Source organism: Calonectris borealis, chromosome 8 (genome assembly GCF_964195595.1).
Source record: "Calonectris borealis chromosome 8, bCalBor7.hap1.2, whole genome shotgun sequence".
Taxonomy (NCBI): Eukaryota; Metazoa; Chordata; class Aves; order Procellariiformes; family Procellariidae; genus Calonectris; species Calonectris borealis.
The window spans coordinates 22,297,353-22,310,445 of record NC_134319.1 but is presented as its reverse complement, the minus strand read 5'-3'; positions in this window follow the sequence as shown (position 1 = coordinate 22,310,445).

Sequence of the window (13,093 nt, the reverse complement as noted above, 5' to 3'; positions counted from 1 at the left end):
CAGTGAGAGTTTGTTTGAGACACTATGACCAAAGCACCTAAGATCTGTAAGTGATATTAACTTGGAAGTGAACTAATTCTCCTAGAGCAGCTGGCGGCTCACGGCCTAGACAGGTGCAGTCTTCGCTGGGTAAAAAACTGGCTGGACGGCCGGGCCCAGAGAGTTGTGGTGAACAGAGTTAAATCCAGCTGGCAGCCGGTCACGAGCGGTGTTCCCCAGGGCTCAGTACTGGGGCCGGTCCTGTTCAAGATCTTTATCAATGATCTGGACGAGGGGATCGAGTGCTCCCTCAGTAAGTTTGCAGATGACACCAAGTTGGGCGGGAGCGTTGATCTGCTTGAGGGTAGGAAGGCTCTGCAGAGGGACCTGGACAGGCTGGATCGATGGGCTGAGGTCAACTGTATGAGGTTCAACAAGGCTCAGTGCCAGGTCCTGCACTTCGCCCACAACAACCCCATGCAACGCTACAGGCTTGGGGAAGAGCGGCTGGAAAGCTGCCCAGAGGAAAAGGACCTGGGGGTGCTGGTTGACAGCCAGCTGAACATGAGCCGGCAGTGTGCCCAGGTGGCCAAGAAGGCCAATGGCATCCTGGCCTGTATCAGAAATAGTGTGGCCAGCAGGAATAGGGAGGTGATCGTGCCCCTGTACTCGGCACTGGTGAGGCTGCACCTCGAATATTGTGTTCAGTTTTGGGCCCCTCGCTACAAGAAGGACACTGAGTTGCTGGAGCATGTCCAGAGAAGGGCAACGAAGCTGGTGAAGGGCCTGGAGCACAAGTCTTATAAGGAGCGGCTGAGGGAACTGGGGCTGTTTAGTCTGGAGAAGAGGAGGCTGAGGGGAGACCTTATCGCGCTCTACAACTACCTGAAAGGAGGTTGTAGCGAGGTGGGTGTTGGTCTCTTCTCCCACGTAACTAGCGATAGGACAAGAGGAAATGGCCTCAAGTTGCGCCAAGTGAGGTTTAGACTGGATATTAGGAAAAATTTCTTTACTGAAAGAGTGGTCTGGCCTTGGAACAGGCTGCCCAGGGAAGTGGTTGAGTCACCATCCCTGGAAGTATTTAAAAGACGTGTAGATGAGGCACTTAGGGACATGGTGTAGTGGGTATGGTGGTGTTGGGTTGATGGTTGGACTCGATGATCTTAGAGGTCTTTTCCAACCTTGATGATTCTGTGATTCTATGATTCTAATTAATCCAGTAACCACTTGTTACCTGATTACATATTACCTAGTCACAGGCTCAATAATTACCTGTTCTTTTTGTCTGGGTGTATAAATTGGCCAGTTGGTATCTAAGTAAGGTCAAACTAAACACTGCATCTAGACAGAACTTGGGATGTGTGGGAGCATAAACCAGGGATGCAACAGAGATGGGACAAGGACCACTGACAACTGTTTCAGGCCCATGGAAAAATGAACTTTTGGGGTAGGACCATTTTCCCCTCTCCAGGGTGGCAATGCACTTCCCTTTTATTTTTCCCCCAAATCAATGCTGTAAGCATCCCCTCCTGGCAGCTCTCTTCTGCCATACAAAGCAAGTACTTTTTAATGGAAAATGAGAAGCAGAACAGACTAGAAGAAGTAGAGGGGTGAGCGCAGGCAGGTGGTGAAGGTGGGAGGAACAGGAAGGTCCTGAAGCAGTAGGGTTTTCCAGGGCTGTCACTATTGCTGAATCCTGGAGCCCTCTCCCTAACCTGGTCGCTGCGGGGACACTGAGATGTCAGGGAGGCTGTCACAAAGACGAGGGTAGCTGAAATGATTGCGTTGGGCAGGCACAGAGCACATCCATAGGAAAACACATTCCGTTGCCCTCAGCAGTCAGAGGAATGTGGTTTTAAATTAGACTTTGGGGCATAAAACAATGAAGACAGGAAAAGTTCCTGTTTGCTAAGTTGCCATAAGCTGAGCTGATGGAACAAATCCTCTGCTATCTTTACAGGTGACAGGCTGCAAGCAAAGTACCAAAGAGAGACGATTCACTTACACTAGCTTATACAGAATTTTCTAAGTTTTTACTAGCAAGTACCAAGAAGAACCAGACAACCCTTTAAGACAGCATCTGTATATGAATCCAAATGCAGTCAGGAACATTTCTTCTGCTTTTATTAGAAAACCATCCCCACTAAGTAATCAGTATTTCTCAGTCATCTGAACTGGCACTTATAACAGCTATTGATAAGCTGATGAAAAAGTCTGCAACATTTGGAACAATCCTGTATACTCTCATCACTATTGTTTGTTAAAAGGGGTCATACTCATTAATTTTTGAAGACAGTTCTAAAACTAGTAACATACTGTCTTCACATAGACATTGTTATTTGGTGTGCACAATGCTATCTGTTCAAAGCTGTAAGATTTTTCAGTTTATTCTTAGTTTATATGCATGCTTACATACAAATATTATCCAATTAAAGAGAGTCCAGAGGGGAAAAATAAAAATCACTGGAGGTCTAGAAAAAAATATCTTTGAGGAATGATTAATTGGGATCAGTTGGTCTAAAGACTAGGAGAATGAGGTGGCAGCCTGCCAGATTTTAAATACATAAAAATTTTCCGCAAATGCAAATGGAAGACTAACCTCTGTAGGCAGACTAGATGGAGTAAGAAGTGATGGACTTGAATTGCAGAAAGAGAATTTTAGGGATTTTAGTTGCAAGGATAGCAAAGTGCTAGGATGGATGGCCTGAAGAACTTGCAAGTCTTCAGCCACAAAGCTCTTTACAAACAAAATAAAAATGTTTCTAGGATGACCTCGCATACTCATTATGATTGAAGGTACAACAATATATTAGATTACTTTTCTGTCATCTTTTCTCTTACATGATTTTATGCAACACTAAGATTTTTATGATATTGCAAGTTTCATAAAATAGAAGTTTGTAGATCATGTTGGCTGATCCCTAATGGAATACACAGCAGGGTTTCCCCTATGTCCAGTCATGCTGGGAACCCCACGGGAACACTCATTTCTCATGGACTTTTGCCATTTCTCCTTCCACGCCTGGCAGAATCAAGAAAGGCAGAGGCAGGTTCCAAAAAATTGAAAGAAAAATAGTACCCAAGTTCCAGGATTCACCTATGTTTAAGAATGAGCAAAAACTCAACAGACTCAGAAGTGGTTCATCTTCCCCAAAAATCTGAGTTTCAAAGATGCTAGCACATTCTTGGAGATTAAAGAAAACTAAAATGTAATTAGATGGATATTCCTATCATTCACATGTGTGAAAACTTGCGACAGAAAAATTCCGTCTGGCACGGAAAGAGGGTGCAGATGCCCTTGACCCACAGGAAAGCCTTCAACTTCATCTCCTAAACTGCTATTAGGTTAAGCGTTTAATCTCTTACAAGGTGTGAGTTGTGAGCACCCTGGACTCAGGTTTATTTTTTTTTTTTAAAGTACATGGAAGGAACAGCACATCATAACACTGATCACCCAGACCTTATTGAAAACCATGACTTCATATGCAAAATACAATAATTTGTCTATTAAAAAAAAAATTCTGTAATTCTGCAGAGAAGTGCACTCTAGTTGTGCGGATAACATGGGAAGTTTACCTCAGAGCCTGTCCTGACCAAGCACCTCCCTCTTCTGATCTCCTGTAACTTTCAGCTCTCCAGCAGCGCCCCCGCCCCCCAACCCCCCATTCTTCTGGTTATGATTTTGTAAGCACAGTTGCCGGGGTTAAACCACGACACTGAGTTAGTAGAGACTGAGTTACCTCAGGACTTAATTGTTAAGTACTAGGACTTTCAGAGAAAGAAGCGCACCATTTGCAGTGCATGTTCTGTATCATAAATTAGGGAAAATGTTATTTCACAGAATACCTCTATGGCTATGACGTGAATTCCATTTCATGGAGAGAAACACCCTCACAGCCGCCATTCACTCATCTTGCACTATTCTGGATTCTCAAGAATGAGTGAACAAAACAGTTTATTTTCTGCTGATGCAGACTTTCTGGGTTTGCTCACATAAACATTCAACCGTGCCCGGCAGGGTGGGGCTGAATTTTGGTTTTTCTAAACATCTCATATTGTCATTCTGAAACTCACAGGCGTGATCAACTTTGCAGGATTTCCCTTTCATGCTGGGAGCAACAACTGAGCCTGCATGCAAGGAGCAACACAGGAAAAATTAAGAAGTGCAACAATCATTCATTTTTCACCACAGTTCCAACACCACTCCCATGCAAACTGATGGTAAATCTTTCATTGACAGCAAGAGTTCAAGGTCTGGCCCAGAGCCAGCCTCAATATATTAAGCTGTGACCACTGAGAGGGTCACATGCAGGTCTGGTATAAGTGGGCTGAACATTTAACAACTTTGATAGAATTTCCACCACCTTTTGCCAGGACAAATTTGATCTGAGCGTAGGATCTGCATTAAATGAGTATTGTCCCTGGACAACTCTTGCAGTCTCTTTTCTGCCTTTATGATGCTTTCCATTCATAGTCTCATTGCTAATTAACTGTTGTAAAACAAAAACTAAGCAAACGTACTCAGTCAGCAGGATCCTGTGACAGACCACGCAACAATAATAATGGGGAATGATTTTTTAAGCATGACCTGCTTAAAAAAACCAAACAAACCAAAACAACAAAATAAAACAAGACACTTAAGAAAAGCAAGACAACAAGCATGAATTTTCATCCTTCTCCAGAGAAGACAAGTAAACAGTGTAATTTCAGCTTCCCAGCAGTTTACATATAAAAGCTCTCTTTTGAAATACAGACAGCAACCACAAACGGAACTGTAGTAATGTGTCTGCAATCAAAACAGTTTTGGGTGCATCTGCATGCCTGGGGGCAGATAAATTAGAGTATCTAGAGCTGACAGGATGCAAGACAGATCAAGTCCAGACACCAGCTAGCCATGTTAGCCCTGCTGAAACTAGTACACCACACAAATATGGTACATTAGCTTAGGCTGCCTTGTGGTTACCCAGCTACACAGCTTTCAGGCTCCGATGACCAGGTCAAAGCACAGAGGAGATGTGTCTGCACTTGACATACCTTCCATGTGAAAGGTAAATTAAAATCAAACACAAACCTCCAGAAACATGTAGCTACAAATGGAAACAAGAAGGGCAGCCTGTTCTTCTGGTCTCCTTGCTTTTCATCTCACTTATTCTTACAAACTTAACCTTTGCGAATTCATAGGACATTGTCGCAGTGTTTTAAAGATTGCTAGGATCAAGGCAGACGCAAGTCCAAGCCTTCTTCCTAAATCTACACTCATTTAACTCAAATGCAAACGCACACACAGCCATTCAGAACGAGGAGTCAAAGGCAAATGACTGACAGTGTTTACATTCTCCTCTCATGTATCATCAGCGACAGAAACTGCTGTACCTCAACCACAACTAGTCAAACAGGCCAGACATTTCTTTGTAATGGATACAGCAGTAACATACAACCTGCGTGAGTGTGTCTTGAACCCCTGAGTATCATTCTACAACATGGGAAATCTGTTCATGAACCCCTTATGAATTCTGTTTGTGCCCACCTCTGTTAGACCAGGGCTTGTCTGAGTCCTCCACTACCTCCACCTCACCTTTATCCAAAATTCCAAGTCTAACAGCAGGGCTAACAGCAGAGTATTAACAACCTTTAAGGGCTGTCAGTTTAAACAGAGTATTTCCAGGCCAGCATGCCATGTGCGAAAGAGGGTCACAGTCACAGACCAAAGCCAGCTCAGCTGCCAACTACCCTGGGATAGAACCGAGCAGAAACTTAAGACATGTTTGTTTCTGCCTTCATGTAAGGAGTTCATCTTTTGACATCCTTTCCACTCCTACAGCACAACAAATTGTAGGGATTACAGTGCTACCTGAATCTGCAGGTTTTGCAAGCTTTTTAAATTCAATGCAAAGTATGTATCAGACATAAAATGTCATAGGCTTCATTCATTATGTCATCAAAACTCTGAACGTGCTAAAGCCATCATTGCACTACCTCCAAAACCCAGGCAGACATGGACCTGCTTAATGTATCCAGGCAATGCTCATAGGTGACAAGCTTTTTTCAGTTCCCTGGCTCTGAATAGGAGGTCTCATGCATGCAATTATATCAGTGAAAATCCTACTTCTGATTTGTGGGAACTCCTCCACTTTCAGTTTCATTAAAATATTGCCAGATTATGATCACAATGAGGAAACTCAGTTAAGGCATTGTAGTTGATTGATGGATGGGGGGAGAACTCATGCTGGTGGTTAGACTGCCATTATTTTGTGGTTAATATTGTTTCTTTTCTGACTCATTGTATTATAACAATGACATTCATTTAGAAGGGAAGGAGAAGTTTTATTAGGTTGATTTCGCATAACAGAAAAGAGTAGAGGCCACACACAAGGCTAAGGCTGCAAGTGACACATATCAAAATGCCTTTCAACACAGCTAAAAATGCTTTGCTGTTTGTTCCACTTTGCTCTGAAGACATGTGTGGTTCAGAGCCATATTAACCTCATTTCATGCAGGGACACAGTCAAACAGGACAAAAAGCATGACCTCTAGGAATACTTATGCTTTCTCCAGTGTACCTGAGAGGATTAGTTTATTTGCAGTCCCTTCTATCCCTGCAAATAAACACTTTGATGAAATGAACAAGTCCCAAGGAAACTTCTTCAAGAAGAAAGATCAAAACTCTGGTTATTTTATCAACAAAGTATCTGCATAAATGCACACAAGATCAACAAAGGCCGGTGTGAAGGCTGCTTGATAACCTGTGTGAGAAAGCTGGGTCCTCTGCCTGAATAAGCATTAATCTGCATCATAATTCCTAAGGTGTCAAGCTGGGGTGGTACCGGCCTGTTCTGTGCCTTGTGTCTTTAATAGCCTGTTCTGGAAATGCTGCCCATAGCTGGATCACAGACAATACTCAGGTAAGTTTGGAGGACTACAGTAAAGGCACGACTGAAGTAAGCACTTTGTCCATGATCTGTGCCGCAGCTTTTGCACTTATGCTCAGTGGATTTTGTAATTAAGCTCCAGCTACCAAGACTTTGTTAGTTTGGGCTTTAATTTCACATAGCATCATCTACTCTCATCGCACTTCAGCAGGGGAAGTATCTTGCAGCCACACATACTTACACAAGCACACAAACACACCACAACTACTGTAGGTCTACGCCATTCCCACACAAACACCACAGTCCCCCATACTGTGAGGGGAGAAATCAAGCTAGACCCAAGGTCCTCCTTCCTCTTGGACACGACACCCAAGGGACACTGCCCTGCCTCACCCAGCTTCCCTGTGCTGGGCCTCAGCCCTACCAGCTCCTCCTCCTCACCACCTCAGGGCCGCAGGTTTCCCCGCTGACTGCCCTGCACCTCAGGCGGGGGCTTTCTCAGTTCCCGCCTCCCTCCCGGCAGCGCGCGTGCTGAGCTACACCCAGAGCACGGCAGGCCTGGGGGCTCCTGCGGGCAGGCCCTCGGCCGTACTGCCTCGTACAGCCGGCTGCAGAGCCAGTGCTGCTTCAGCGAAGTGAAAATAAAAATCGAGATTTCAACAAAAATCCTTTCCTAAACAATGCAAGACCTGCAATGCACTTCGCGGGGGGGGGGACACCAAAAAAAAAAAAAAACCAACCAACCTTCTGGTTGCTTGCACATTGCCTCAAAAGCTCACCCAGGGTTGGTTGGTTGTACTGAGAGAAGCTGCCAGGTGGCTGGAGGTGTCCGGGGGCGGGAGGGGACACACCTTGCTGCCACCTGAGGAGCAGCGGGGTCGGTCGGGCCCGCAGCTTCTCCCGAGGACACGCCTGTCCTCTCAAGCCCGCCGGTTTCCTCACCGCGCTTTAAAGGCTGTGTCTGCTTTAAGGTGGGTGATTTGGTGCTCCTGGTGAAATAGTCAGCAGTAAATAGAAGTGTTTAAGTATTTCCCAACAAAAATACTGACTCTGTGAAGGCCTGACCTGCTTTAGAGCTGCTGCGCTTTAATTCTCACCTTTAAGGTTCAGGCTTAACACCCGTTAACCCAGCATTCATGGAGGCTGAGCGGCATTTCACGCCTTCTGAGATGCTGGTTTAACCTTTCATGAGCTGCGAACACCGGCGGGGGGCTGTGAGGCGAAGGGCAGGGGCTGCGGTGGCCCACCGCTCGGCGGGCGGGCAGGCAGGCAGCGGCACCCGCCCCCGCTTCTACTGCAGGACCTTTAAACTTCCCTCCCCGTTACAGCACACGCTTTTTATTCACTTACTTATTACCAAGAGAAAAGTATGTTTCAGTTGGGTTTGGGGTGTTTTTTTGCCTTTTTTGTTGGTTTGGGGTTCTTTTTGTTGTTGTTTCCCCGCTGCCGCGCCCGGTGAGCTCGGGGCTCCCCTCTCCGCTCGCCCGCCCCGGCTGCAGGGGCAGCCCTTCGCCCGGCCAGCTCGGCCCCGGCAGCAAACCTAGACAGAACACGGCGGGAGGGAAGCGGAGGGGAAGGGAAACGCGGCGCAGGAAGCGCCGGGCCGCGCCGGCAGGAAAACCTGGGGGAGCGCAGGGACAGCACACAGGAAGGGGGCCGGGGGCGAGGGCGACGGAGCGGTTTCAGTGGCCTAAAAAAGGGCCTGGGGAGGAAAAGAGGGTGGTTTTCCCCTCAGAATAAGCAGTTCGGAGCCACTACTGATCTTTCTGATGGCTGAGAGCCGTCGTTCCCCGAAGGAGGAGTGTCGCGGGTGAGGGGCGCCGAGAGCCCCGCTCTCCCCCGTGCCCCCCGCAGCCGGCAAACGCCCGTCCACCGCCATTTTGTTTCGAGGTGGGACTTCGGGTGCCGTAGGAAAGATCTCATGTTCAAATACATGAGTCGTGCTTCTTAAAAGAAATAAGAAGAAAAAAACACCTTAATTATATTCTAAAATACTCAGGTACTTTGAGTGTTCAAACATTAAAATTGAGGTAAATCCTAATCTGAAATACGTCACATGTTTTAACTGGTTCTGGTTTTTAGAGGCAGAGACTGCTTTTTGTCTGGAGCTTTAAAAAGATTTCTTTCTGTATCACCCAGCACACTTCCATAGCCTAGCTGCTAGGCTGCGTATTGTGTTTCCCCATTCTCGGCTCTCTGGTGGGAAAAGGCTTTGCTCACTGAGCCTTTTATGTGAGTTCATCCTATTAAAGCGCCTTGCTTTGTTGTGCTCTGAACCCTCCTCAATGCCTCTGCATTTTTGAGCAAGTTTAGTGAAAAGCAAAACTTCACCCTGTATCATTAAAGAGTCCTGACTAGAGCCACTTCCACTGATGAACCATTTCAAGTTAAAAGATTGAGTATTCCTTCACTATCACCTCAATTGTGCAGACAAGTTCCTAACACCTATGTTATTTATGAGAAAAATAAAATATAACCACTTTCACATGGGAAATGGACAGCCTCTGAGATGGAAGTTAATCTCAAAGATTTCCTCAAGCAACATTTGCAATATGACATGTAAAAACAGTAAGAGAGCTGATAGAATGCAAAATGTATTGAAATTCTAAGACCAGAAAAAAAAAAGAAAAAGTTGTTAACACTTTTTGGAACAGAGTTGTAGGCTGCTCTGAAGTAACATCTCTGTGCCAACATAAAGGATTTGTTCAAAAGATGTATTGATCAAATATCCCTGATCAGAGAGAGAAATTACACATCAGCTACAAGCAATTTCTTATCTTGCACTTAAACCAGCAGTAGAAGTGGGAGTTACGATGGAAATAAAAAACATCTAAAAGTGCCTGGTGTTTGGGAAACGGCTCACATGTATTCCTTGTGCAACAGGCATCTGAATGGTCACCAGATTAGAAGAAATCGTTAGACCATAGTTGTGTCTTCCCTGAAAGCAAGAAAGATAATAATGCAGACTTTGGTGAGTTGTTTTTCAATAATAGCACCTCTTCAGAGTGTGTTTTTCAGCCAAGATCACGATCCTTCTTCCAACCACAAGGATAGAGTTGCACATATTACTAGAATTTTTTTTTTTCTCCCACCTTACAGTAACTGTAAGCAGCATCCAGCTCATCAAAGCACAAGGAAATATTGCAAGTAGCTGGGCAATAAATGACCTGGCAGACCATCCCCCATATTCAAAATGCCACAGATACCAAGTCTTTGAATAGCACCACAAAATTCAAAATATTCACTTGTAAACATCCTTGTGTATATATTATATATATATCTTTGTGGGAAGGTGAGAATTCATGAGACCTTGCCCAGAGTTGCTCAGGAAGGAATTGCAGATCTAAGGATAGAGTTCACAAGTGAAAATCCTCAGCTATGTGTCTGTATTACCAGAGAGGATTCCTTCCCTTCATATCAAGTGGAAAATATCAGACTGTAGTCCAACCCCCTCACCAGCCCCAAATGGTCCCTGAAACCTGTTCTCCTGTACACTCTCAATCAGAATCTTGTGCCAAATCCAATTTTCACATCATGAAAATTGTTATTGCACTTTCCCTGTAACCATATAAATTCTCTCTCTATTGCTTATAGCAATTCACGTCCCCACCTTCACATTGTACAACTGTAGGTGCTCGATGTGGGCAAGAATTAGTCTGAGACAGTATTCCAGCAATTTATACTTGGCAGTATCCTGCTAAGTCAAGAAGTCTTGGCTTATGCCAAGCGTATCTCTGCTTAAGGGGGCAAAACTACCTTTAGCAGACAGCTCAGGTCAGCACCAGAAAGTGTTGGCTGTCAGCTATGATTCAAACCACAGATTTTTCCCAGGTAGTGATACAGTTTTCATCGATGATTTCATGGACCCTAGCAGATAATTTTAATCCAGTATTTATTCAGTGATTTCTCTCTAGCCTGTGTTTTCCAAATGTTCATTAGTTATCAAAAATTACGCAGTCGGTATTTTGAGCCCGCTTTTAGCTGAGAAGGGTGATTCCAAATAAACACTGCGAATGCTACATACCTATGTTAATATTTAATGTGGCTTTGGTCACAAGCATTTCCGATGAGCCGTTTTGATGTATAGTTATTGTACCATGTATTTAAAAATGGATCTTCTCCAAGCAATCATTCACATAAGCTCAAAATAAATATTGGCCTTTGTATCAGGTTTCATTATGCGACTACTAAACCAGGCTTGGTGGAAGGTTCACAGAGGGTTGACGGAGCTTTGTCAGCTCTGCTTTATTAGGTCTTTTCCATTCTGGAGCATTCCTGGGTGTGGCTGATGGGATTTCCTGCCTTTTTGTCCCATGAAGGTAGTACAGAGGGTCCGAGTGCAAGGAAATACTTCCTACTTCCTAATGGTATAAGATTTTTTGGTAGGGTAAGAGATCTGGCCATGCAGAGCTTTGCTTGGGGGGTTCTGTTTGGAAGCTGCTGCTCTCAGAATTTGTGGATGAGCAGGGGAGACACAGGGAATGCGTCACCCTGTTCCTGCAGGGGAGAGGGTCCTTAACATTGTAATTCTCTCCAGGGGATCACATAAGTCTACACTAATCATGTTCCCAACTTCCCCAAAAAACGAATTTTTTTTTTTTTAATATCTTAATTTATGTTAGATTCTTGAGTTTCAGATCTCTCTAGACACTTCTTATTTCAGCAGAAAACTTGTACTGGAACAAGTTAGCTGTACCACATGTTCTGATATCTAGCTCCTGTGTGCAGAGTGAATTTGATTACTGTTAATTATCATAGAAAATCCTGTGCATACAGTAATAATTGAACAGAGATTTCTTGACCTGATGCGATTCTTGCAGACTGTGTGAAAAGACATGAGGTTCTATCAGAATAAATTAGATGATAGAGAATGAGCAAACTCTTTCCATCTGTAAATGCAAAGATGGGATTAGAAAAGTTTGTGAAAGCAGATTATAGGAACTGAATTTAGATGGATTTTGTGTGTTTGTTTGTTTCTTAAATCCTTGAATGTTCAGTTATATTTGGATCATTTCATTTTCCAAGAAAAACAGTATGGGGAATTATTAAAATACAATAGGTGTTTTCCTGGGGAATTTTAGAACCCTATAAATGACAAAACCTGTCCTTGGGAATTTCCAGCATTTCAGAGCTGAGTAGGTTACATAGCTCTGGTCTACATATCCACATTTTTGGATGCTTTGTCAATCTGACCCTTTTTATAACATCTGATAATGCCTCAGCCCATACAAAACGCAATCGGTATTGAGATCTTCCAGGCTAAATTAGGAATCGGGAAACATTATAGTTGGGCAATCCCTATATTTCTTAGTTGACAGAGTAAAAAAAGGATGGATAACAGTATTTTTATGTTTTTATGTCCCCTAGTTTTGGACCTGGCTGCCTGCATTGTACAGCAAGCCCAAGGTTTGTTCTTGCTGAGCTGTCTGTAGGGCATTCTGGCTGCTGCCCCTCTGTTGCCCAATATATACCCTGCTATACCTGGGTCTCACACAGGCATACCTAGTCAGGGAGTTGCCAGGGGAGCAACACAGATTTTATGATCATTTTCCATCCCTGTTCTGTTCCTTAGACTGGAAGAACAGCTAGGAAAAAGAATATAAATCAAAGAGCCGGGTTACTCCGGATAATTCAGGCTATTTTTTTTCATGTAGACATTTGGTATAATGCACCTTTTCAGTTCTGAGTTCATTTTCTCTGCCCGTTTGTCACACGGCCAACAACAGGACAAAGCTGCACACCCTTTCGGTGCGTACAGAAGGCAGTCTGGGGCCTAGGAAGGATGCTTTCTACATTGCACACTTCAAAACTGTACACTACACATCTGGCCTAACCTGCTGGTGTATGGTAATGCATGCCCATGGCCAAGGAGCTGCAGAGCTCCCCCATAGGAAGTGAAGAGCAGTACAAATGGCCTATCTTTTATTTTTTCCACAGCAGGAACCCTTACTTTTATTATTGTTATTATTTTATTACAGTTATTGTTCCCTGTATGAATCTTGTCTACATGCAGATGTGGCCTGTCTATGGAGGAAACAGATTTCAGTCATCTTGATCAAGAGCATAGGAAATGCTTCCCATGGCCCAGTGCCACACTCTGATGTTTGCATTTCTTTTACTGCGTGAATTACATAGGGCTTTGAGTTCCCTACTAAAACTGGGCTCCCATCACAGAGTCACCTCCAGAGGGGGAAACAGTCATTTTCCACAAAAGCCCGCAGCGCAATTAGACGAGATAGATAAGC